This window comes from Acomys minous (genome assembly GCF_964271855.1).
Source record: "Acomys minous genome assembly, chromosome: 18".
NCBI lineage: Eukaryota > Metazoa > Chordata > Mammalia > Rodentia > Muridae > Acomys > Acomys minous.
Window position 1 is genome coordinate 11,659,344 of NC_140501.1, and position 10,606 is coordinate 11,669,949.

Below are 10,606 nucleotides of genomic sequence, written 5' to 3' on the forward strand. Positions count from 1 at the left end.
GGCTGTGACCTCATGGTGGGGAAAATGTTCCCCTTCTGTCACAGACCTAGGGAAGGAGAAAAGAGTGAAAGAGGGAGGGGGGAGGAATGGGAAGATAAAACTGAGGGCATAACAATTGATATGTAATCTGAATAAATTAATAAAATAAATAAAAAGAGGAGAAATAAATGAGCTTACATGATTCCAGGTTATGTATTTATTTGACTATTTACATAGATTTCTATTCTAAATTATGTTCTCTCTATTATTATAAGATACAATATAATTAATAAATTAAGGAAATAAGTATGCATATATTGTGCAATTTAATTGTGACTATATTACAACCCACTAGTATATTCCAGTTTGTGATAGCACAAGGCGTTTAAGAAGTATATTTGGGCTCTTTCCCTTTTTGCAAGATGGCAGGTGAAAAAGCTGAGAAGCCTGACACAAAGGAGAAGAAGCCTGCAGCCAAGAAGGCTGGTAGTGATGCTGCTACCCCCTGGACAAAAAAAGATGACCCTAAGGTCAAGAAGCCCAAAAAGTGGAATCCCCATTGCAGCAGGAACCCTGTCCTGGTTAGAGGACATTGTTGTTCCAATCTGCAATGTATTCCAGAAAGTCTTTGAACAAAAAGAAATACACAGCTGCAAAGTCCAAGGTTGAGAAGAAGAAGAAGAAGGTCCTTGCTACTGTCACAAAAGTAGTCTGTGGTGACAAGAATGGTGGTACCCGGATGGGGAAGCTTCGAAAAATACCTAGGTGTTATCCTACTGAAGCGGTGCCTCTGAAGCTGCTGGGGGATGGCAAAAAGCCCTTCAGCCAGCACGTGAGAAAGCTGCATGCCAGCATCACCCCGGGGGCCCTCCTGATCATCATCACTGGGTGCCACAGGAACAAGAGCGTGGTTTTCCTGAAGCAACTTGGAAGCAGCAGCTTGTTGTTTGTGACTAGGCCTCTTGTCCTCAACATAGTTCCTCTGTGAGAACACACCAGAAGTTTGTCATTTCCACATCTACAAAAGTTGATATCCGCGAGGTTAAAACTCTTTTTTTTTTTTTTTTTTTTTTTTGAGGCTGATCACCATTTTTATTCCGGATTTTACTTTTTGCTTTTCCAGGTTTATATATACATTTATTTTATTACACATGTATAAAACAAACTACATACAACAGGAAGAACCATGTGGTTAAAATCCTTAAACACCTGACTGATGCTTACTTCAAGAAGAAGAGCTGCGCAAGCCCAGGCATCAGGAGGGCAAGATTTTTGACAGGAAGAAGGAGAAATACAAGATTACAGAGCAGCACAAGGCCGAACAGAAAATTGTGGGCTTGCAGTTTTTGCCAAAGATCAAAGCTGGTCCTCAGCTGCAGGGCTACCTAGGATTTCAGTTCTCCCTGACAAACAGGATGGGATCCATCCCCACAAACTGGTATTTTAAGTTGCTAACAAACTAACTAAACATCTACACATCCAAAAAGAAGGAGGAGGGGGAGGGGAGCGGAGGGGAAGGGAGGGGGAGACTAGATGGGAGAGGAGGAGGAGGAGGAGAAAGAGGAGGAGGTGGAGGAGGAGAGTATTTGGAGACAAGTAATGCCAAAATCTCAGATAGACTGTTTAATTTATAGCCATTTGTTTTCTCATCAATGTCAAAACAGACTTCTTAAATCTTCCTTATATGAAGGTGTTTGCACTTATAATGTACCAAATCTATTACTTAAGCTTTTAATACCCATTATACCCATTTTCCCTTTGGATAAGGAATATTTGAATAATATTAATATGTCTTTGAATTGTTATAAGGCAAATAAAGTCATTTCAAATAGTTTTAAATGTTCTGAGATGACATACTGATATTTGGGGATCATTCACGAAGGAGTATAACACACATTCATTTAAATTTACCAAAATATAATATATGAAACAATTTTAATTGCTATCAGGAAGGCATTATATCTCAGGTTCTTATGTTAACAAGTGCATACTGACAGATAAGGCATTCTCTCGGCGTCTGATTGTGAACAGAACAAGTGTGTGTGTTAGCTTATAAACGCTGGCCATCATTTCCCTTCCACTGAAATACTTAGACCATCATTGACCCTGGCACAGTTCTAAGTCTTTCTTTAAAGTCTACGCATGAGGCCAACTTTGAAGTAAATTAATCCTAGATGATGATTCATTAATTTTATCATTTCATGCAAAGCATATATCCCATTAAATATTCAAACAATTTAGAGAATTTTAGGTATGAATATAAAAATGATAATATCTGACCCTTCTATTCCTCTATAGCTTGCTCAGTATTTTATATATACCCAACCAAATACCCTTCCAACTTCATGCCTTTTAAAAAAATAATATATGATGCCCAACTGGTGCTACCCATATGTCTATGAACATGAGAGTCCTAGCATATCTGTTGTCATATTCTCAAAAGGGAATAATTATTTACACAGAAACTTTCCAATGATAATAGTTTCCTCAGTTTAGGTAAATGGGACTGGAGATGATCAACGTCATCTACACCAGATTGGGGCTGGCATAATTTTCAATAGGTCTTACCAGGTGACCACAGCTGTTGTCAGCCCATGATTTTGATAACAATCTCATACCCTGAAGAGTGCATTTTTCAGATCTCTCACACGTTCCTGCTCTTACATTCTTTTTGCCTTCTCACCAGCATTGTTCCTGATCCTTGGTGGTGTGGGGATTAATGTAGATGTTTTATTTAAGTTTGAGATTAAAATTATCACGTGGATTCTTCTCATTTCTTTATTTTTTTTTTCTTTCTATATTTCTTACTTCCTTTCTTTTTCCTAGAGGAAATAATCTTGTTGTGAGAAGCAGGTTTTAAAAAACACAGACATATTATGGGAATATGTTCTCATTTTAATGACAGGTCTAATGATATGGGGCTGCTTCACAGCAGGTGGCTACGATTTACCTTGTGCTCTAACAGAAGCATGTTTTTGTTTTTTTTTTTGCCAGATACAGATAGTTTCTCAAAATGTATAGTATTTAGTGTTCTGGGAACATTTCAGGGTTTATATATGTGCTAGAGCCCTGAGAGGTTGGGGAGTAGCTGTTTGGTGGTTTGTTGCTGTTGCTTGAGGTTTGTTAAGCAGTCATGTGTAAGGTAGAAAAAAGGAGGAGGGGAAGCATGAGGAAGAGGAAGAAAAGGAGAAGGAGAAGAGTAAGAAAGAGGAGGAGGAGGAGAAAGAGAAAAAGGAGGAAAAGGAGGAGGAGTAGAATTGGGAGAAGGAAGGCTAAGGGGAAGGGAAGGGGGAGTGGAGGAGGAATATAGAAATACCCTGATGGTGAAGATCAACATTATCCCAAGGAACTTGACTCCCCTCATCAGCAGGAAGTAGTCTAATGATAACATTACCCCCTTTCTCTTTTGTCCTTTCTTCTCTTCTACTTAGTGTTAGGGGTTTGAAAGAGTGGAAGAAGAAGGGTGGAGAAGGGTGAAAAAAGAGGAAGGAACCCACAAAGTAGCCAAAACTCCAGCTACCCATGTCACCTACCATGGAACTAGGTGCACTAAGAAATCTGATTTTAAATGCCATAGAGGAAATGGGAGAAGACAAAGAGATTCATTTTTCTTTTCATGACTTCAGCAAAAATTTTATTGCAGCAGCTACCCTTGGGATATCTCCACTCAGCTCCCAAAATTTTTACTTTTCCTTATTCCTCTTCCTACATTCCATTTAAAAAATGTTAGGAGAATGGCTGAGCAACTGGAAAACTTGTGGGCGAAAATGGAGGAGCCTGTGAAACAAAAACAAAACAAAACAAAAAAAGTAAGAAAAAGGAAAACAAAAAGACTCATTCTGCTCTCTCATTTCTGAATGGGCTACAGAGTTGTCATACAACTGAAAATATTTGTGGGTGGAGGGTAAAGTGCTTAGGAGGCAAAGAGCACTGGCGAAGGGAGAAATACAAGGCTCAATCACTATGACTGAGCAAGAGAGCAAAGGTTCCCCCAGGAACAAAGGAGAAAGAAACTGTGCTGGAAGGCATACCATGGCTCCTCCCAGGAAGGCACACTTTTGAATTCTAGTCCCTGAAGCCCCTAGGTGGGGCTAAGAGGCAGGTGGGAAGCAGGAAGGAGGAGGAGTCCAGGTAGCAGGGTCAGAGAACAAAATGAAACAGCCTGTTTGGAAAGAAAGGGTTAATGTCAAACAAACTGCACTGTGAGAAATCTAGGAGGGGTGGCCTGTGGTTACAAAATCATTGTCTGTTTTCCCAGTAATCATACACGATCTGTCTGGTAAAGGTAGGGAACAAGGTTATGATGAGATGCGGTATCATCCTATACGAAGATAGATCTAAAGCATTTTAAAGAGGCTGCAATTTTCAAAGGTATGCGCTTGCCTTATATGAATTTCTTAGCTACTGGCTTACTCAAAATATAATTATTCCCCAAGACTGGAAAGGATTGGGAACAACTTTAGTAGATGTGGGTTCACAATAGCAATGGTTAACTTGGTGGAGGGAAGAAGCTATGGATATTGAACAGTGAAATAGATCAAGGGAAATGAATATAGTAAGAGAAGAATTGCTAGATGAATCATATGTAGACCTACAATGGCAGATTCAGTTTGAGAACACCACTACAGAACAAGGGCTATCAGTGGCTTTAAAACCTCAGCACAAAGTTGAGGATCCCAGGAAAGGATCGAGATCACTTGAAAAGATGACACAGTGCACTAGAGAAGCCTTCTCTAGTCATTCTCTCTCTTTTTACAAAGTTTAGTCTCAGTTACGGGGGGAAAAAGATCAAAACAATAATGTATCAGACCCTGACTCGAGAAATGTTTTCACAGAAACCTTGGTATATGAAAATACAAATGCCAAAGTTGAAATGTTATTAGACTGTTAAAAGACATAGGCAATGGCAAGAGTGGATGAGGGACAGAACAGGACCAACAATGGTCACATGTACCATGCCAATATCTTGGGAAAGCTATCACTAAAGGTCTTCAATATAAAAATGCCTGGTGCTTCAAATGTGGAAAATTAGATAGATCATTTGGAAAGAAACTTTGACCAAACCTTTTACAAGTCTCACATCTCAAAATTTCCAGTGAATTAACTATAAGGAATATAGTGCTCTGCTCTGGAAAAGTGAACAAGCCACTTCTAACAGCAATGTTTTTTCTAAATATAAACCAGAAAGAAGGCCTAGGCTTCCAGGCCATGTGGCAAGTGTTGCCATTAGGCCAATGAGTGTAGTAGGTACAAGAAAAATCCAAAGGAATTTAATGCAGCTAGGAAAGAAAATGGGGGAATGAGGTCCTAGAGCAAAAATTATGAAGTTTCAGAAAAGAGCAGCTGAAAGTCACTAGATTATAGGGGGGGGAAATGTGGAATTAAATCAACCCATTTACTCTAAGAGTGTGTTAACATCAGAATGGAAACAGTTTTATGTTGAGGATATGGATTTGTATATATTTCCACAGGAAATGAAAAGGTGTAGATACCATCAAAACTTACAAAGATCGTAATTGAGCAGTAGAGGTCTGAACACCTTGGCCACTGATCCAAAAAGGGCTTATTTCATGGAAAATATCTCTGTTTACAATTTTCTGCTACACTCAGCACAATTAATGGCTTAAAACAGAAGGAGGGGGGATATAGTGAGAATTTGAGTTTCTTAAAAAAAATTATATTGAGAATCTCCTTCATTTCAATTCCAGATTTAGGGATACAGGGCTGCTTTCTGTCACATGACTATGATTTTCCTTGTGCTCTGGAAGAGGCCTAGTTTTGCCAGCTGCAGATAGTTCTGCAAAGGGGTGACATTTATAATCCTGGGAACTTTTATTTTATTTTATTTTTATTTTATGTGCATTGATGTTTTGCTTGCATGTATGTCTGTGGAACTTCCCTGGAACCGGTATTACAGACAGTTGTGAGCTGTCATGTGGGTGCTGGGAATTGAACTCAGATCCTCTAGAAGAGCAACCAGTGCTCTTAACTGCTGAGCCATCTCTCAAGCCCCAATCCTGGGAACTTTTAAGAATACACACACACACACACACACACACACACACACACACACACACACACACACAGAATAAAAGCATATCTGTGTGTCTGTGTGTGTGCTAGGGCCCTGATAGATTGAGGGTGGCTGGTTGCTGTTGTTTGACGTTTGTTAAGTAGCTAGCAAAAAGAAAAGAAGAAGAAATTAGATATCGTGACAGTAAAGATCAAATTTGGCCCAAGGAACTTGATGCCTCTAATCAGCAGGAAGTAATCTAATGATGACAGGACCCTCTTTCCCATCTACCATTTTTTCCTTTCTATACTTTTTTTTAATCTAGTGTTTGGGGTTTGAAAGAATGGAAGAAGAGTATTGGAGATGAATGCAATTGAAAAAAGAACCCACAAAGTAGCCAAGAGACCAGCTACAGAATTTATTTTTTCTAACAACTCTCAGGTCACGCTCTGTTATTGATGAAAGTCAGGGCAGGAATTCAAGGTAAGAATATATAGGCATAAACCGAAGCAGAGAACATGGAATAATGCTGCTACTGTTGTTTACTGATTTACTCAGCATGCCTTCTTACACAAGCCAGAACTATAGATTCTAAGGTTGGCTCAAACCCAGGAGTTTAGGTGAGCCCTACCAAATCAATCATTAATCAAGAAAATATCCTCCAGATTTATTTAGAAGAAATGTATAGAAAGCATCTCTTTTAATTAAAATATCTTTCATACAATGTATTCTCTCAGTTCCTCTCTAACTTTGAACCCACCCATATATCCACACTCCTTTTCCTTTTCTCATTAGAATACAAAAAGTTATGGGGAAAGTAATAAGAAAATAAGATAAGACAAAATGAAAATGAACAAACTAGAATATGGTATTGCTATTCCACAAGATTTTAGACGTGTTTAATTTATAGTTTGTAGGATTGTGTGAAATCTTGTAAGCTCTAAAGTAGAAATAAGTTTAGCTTTATAACAGGATATGCAGGGACCTGCAAAAACAAAAACAAAAACAAAAACAAAAACAAAAGCAAAAACAAAAAAACAAACAAACAAAAAAACAAAACAAAAAAAAAACCGCTTAGTGGCAAGAATCCACTCATTTTACCAGAAAAGCTTTGTGCTTTTATATAAAAATAATTCACTAGTTTTAAATTCACTTGAGAAATGGCAAAACATGGCAATCATGCAAGACTTTGAGAGAATTGGATTCAAATTCAAAGATCAGATTTAGAAACAGAATATATAGCCTCTAAAAATTCAAACTCAACAGACAATAATTATAATTTATATTTACATAAAACTGACAAGCTATAAAATACTTTCACAATCATGAATTTTAACAATAAAATTTCTCTGAGATTCTCAATTTAAATATGAGGAAACCATACCCATAATAGATTAATTACTCCTACCAGAAATTTATAGAGGTAGAAAATAGAATGGTCAAATTAACCCCTAGATAGTCTTATTCTAAAATCTATTATGCAAATTAGTATAGTGGTTTCTTATAAAGATAAAAATGGAACTCCCATGAGACCTAGCTGTACCACTTTTGGGCATTAGCTAAAGTACTCTACCTTAACCATGCATACATTTGTTACCTCTGTTTATTGTAGCTCTTTCATATTGAAAAAGTATTGAATCAGCCTAGATGTCCATCAACAGATGAATAAATAATGCAAATGTAGTACATATATACAATTAAATTGTGTTCAATGAAAATGAAAGCATGCTTCGAACCTGCATGTTCAAAGAAGAGAGAAAAGGAATAAATCCAGTGGAAAGCATAGTTTGGAAAAACATTGAGACACAATAATGGTTTGGGTAATAACAATAATTAAAATCTTCTAGGGGTAACAAAAAAATTTAGACAAAGGAATTTTTCATAAGAAATAGGATGTTCTTTTTAAGAAACACAGCAATAAAGGAATCAGCTAATGAATAGAAATTATTAGGAAAATTTCATGTTAGACATGAGATTGTTTCATATAGATTGAATTAGTATATAACAATTGAAGGAATGCAGAAAATGGATTTAAAATTAAATTTTCTCTGAAGAATATTGTAGGCTTTGATCTTTTACCAACCTACTGCATTGGGGGTTCTTCAATGCCTCCATTTCCCTTCCAACCCTCCTACTCTAGATAGGAGAGAAAGGTTAGTAAGGTTAGGAGGAGTAGACTTAGAACTTTGGAACAATTCCACTTCTCATCGTCAGGATTCCAGGAGACCCATTAAACAGCAAACCAGAAACACAGGAAATGGGACAGCAACCACATCAAATGGAACCCAGAGCATCAGCTGGAACCCGGAGCAGCACCTGGAACTGGATGCAGCAGCTGGAACCCTGAGCAGCAGCTGGAACCTCACAGCATTCTCTGGAACATTTCTTTCTAGGAGCATCTCAAAGTGATGAACAGTGATGTGAAATGATGCAAATGCCAAAAACCAAGCCTCTGGTTTGGGGCTCATAAATATATCTCCTCTTGTAGTGTATACCAGAGTGTATATCAGTCACACCCACATGAGATAGTTACCCTTATAGCAAACAAACACCACATGACCTCACACAAATCTGTGTTACATCCCACACTTGGAGTCAAAACAAAAACATGTTTATATTCACTACAGGATATCATTGGTGGTCTTTTAAAAATAGTTTCTCATGTTGCATTGAAGATTCAAACTTTAATCTTAACATGCTAAAAGCCAAGAATATTTTTGGATTCACACCAAAATCTTGATGTTTAGGTTTTATCTTTATTCCAGGCTGTACAGGCCACTAATCTGTTCTACTACATACTGCATGGATTCTTACAATCAAGGTTTCCAAGCACTTCTGGTAATTCTTTTCTTTCTAAACCTGGACTATATCTCAGCAAACATAATAATTTATAAACCACAAGTAAAATTAGTATTTTAATCTTGCAATGTGACTAGAGTGAATCATTAGCTGTTACACTAATCACAGTCATTCTGCTGGCATACTACTTTTATGTACTGTGTACAGTTTACGTTTGTTCATTAAAATGCTGATGTTTATATTCCACTATCTGGTTTCACTCAGACATGACATTGTGATGTTTATTCTAAGTATCTTCTGTCTCATGTTGTATAAACATGCTCACCATTTGCTTTCTGTTCTGCCAATAAAACATCAACCAGCCAAAGCTGAGCAATACAGAAAATAGACTGATATATCCTGGGCCAGCCAGAGGTGGAGAAAGAAAGAAGAAATAGGAGATGGAGCCATGATGAAAGGACTAGGAAACATCAGGATAAATGAAGCAGACCAGGGAGATGATTTAAAAAACAAGCATAAAATGGTAAACTTGACTGGGAGAAATTTATGAGCTTGGAGGTTTAGGATGAGTACTTACTGCTCAGTATTGTGCTGGAGGCTAATTATATGAATTATAATCTTTCCATGTGGTTATTTGGGTAAAGAGTTGGTGAAAAAAAGTAACTATTGTGCTATTAATAATATAATCAGTATTAATTATTAATAATAATTTCAACAAAATTCAGTTTCCATGACTGATGGGAATTCAATATAGCAGATGTGTTGAGACTGACAACCTCAACACACATAGTCTTTTGATTTTTGACAAAGAAGCCAAATCTATTCAATGGAAAAAGTCTAGCATCTTCAACAAATGGTGCTGGTCCAACTGGATGTCTACATGTAGAAAAATGCAATTAGACCCATATTTGTCACCATGCATAAACCTAAAATCATCTGAATTAACACATTTTCTTCTACACACACTCCATTTACATAAAAGAAGCCAAGAATTTGCAAGAAACAGATGACAAAATCCTCTTTGAAATGAGTGAATGCACATCAGAGGAATACACATATGACTGCCCGTTTGTGAAAACATCATTTGTGTTGTGAATTTATAGAATTATGCAATCCCACAGGTGAACAGAGCTTCAACAATTTCTTTGTTGTAGTGTCTGTTACATAATTTTCTTGAGGGGAATCTTTATACATCAATGATAGTTATAGTCCAGCTTTCATAATCACAACATGAAATTCCATACGCTTTGTTCTCCTTCACTATCAAAGGTAGCAAATATCAAGTGGAAAATAATTCCTAGATATTCACAGAATACATTTTGAAATACAGCATCCTGTAATCCTTTGATAATCAATTTTAAAAAATGAGCACATGAAATTCATGGTGAAAAAGAAGGAATAGAACAGAAAAAAACTCAGAGCGGAGGGAATAGAGGGTAGAAGCTATCAATACACATTATATTCATGTTTGAAACTTTTATTTCCTCTTCAAGAGCAGTGTGTGATTTTATTTTATATTTTAATTAATTTATTCATCTTACATCTCAATTGTTATCCTATCACTTGTATCCTCCTATTCCTCCCTCCCTCTTGCTTTCACCCTATTCCCCTCCCCTATGTCTGTGGCTAAGGGGGACCTCCTCCCCTTCTCTATGATCATAGGGTGTCAAGTCTCTTCTTGGTAACCTGCTATCTTTCCTCTGAGTGTCACAGGGCCTCCCCATCAAGGAGACATGGTTAAATAGGGGGCACCAGAGTTCATGTGAAAGTCAGTCCCCACTCTTCACTCAACTTTGTAGAATGTCTTGTCCATTG

General features: G+C 37.3%; 1 pseudogene across 1 annotated transcript; it reads left to right on the forward strand.

The window, feature by feature from the left end:
* Positions 1 to 401: 401 nt before the first annotated feature.
* On the forward strand, positions 402 to 1,426 carry LOC311589091 (large ribosomal subunit protein eL6-like; annotated as a pseudogene). Its single transcript has 2 exons — positions 402 to 1,020; positions 1,171 to 1,426. The product of its transcript is annotated as a large ribosomal subunit protein eL6-like (transcript).
* The last annotated feature ends 9,180 nt before the right edge of the window (positions 1,427 to 10,606 follow it).